Raw genomic sequence first — 429 nt, 5'->3', positions numbered from 1 at the left:
AGATGAGGTAGCAGGAAGTGCCATGTCTTCCACGAGGGCAGTGGACCTCGCTGAGGGTTCAGCCTGCAGGTGCTGCTCCCCCACCCCCACCCCACAGCCAGCTGTGCTTGGGCCGCTGTGTGGCTGGTGTGTCACCAGGTCTGACGAGGACATGGAGCAAGAGGCGGCAAAGACAGGGAGGGAGTGTCACTCTGCTTTAGGGGACTCTGGAGCGACCCGATGGGTGGGAAATCGTCAGACTGGTTTCAGCTGACTTTGGGGCATAGCCTGGTTTTATTTGAAAGCATGTGGCAGTCAGCAAGGAAGCTCCTGACTCTACCAGGCAATCGGGAGCCCACGCGGCTGAAGATGGAGGCCACCGCCCCTTTCCCAGCTCTCTGGTCTGCTCCTAAACCACTTCCACAGATGGAACATTCCATTTTAAATGAA

The sequence above is a fragment of the Tupaia chinensis genome, unplaced genomic scaffold, assembly GCF_000334495.1.
Source record: "Tupaia chinensis unplaced genomic scaffold, TupChi_1.0 Scaffold000539_1, whole genome shotgun sequence".
Lineage (NCBI taxonomy): Eukaryota > Metazoa > Chordata > Mammalia > Scandentia > Tupaiidae > Tupaia > Tupaia belangeri.
Note: the sequence above shows the minus strand (reverse complement) of the source record.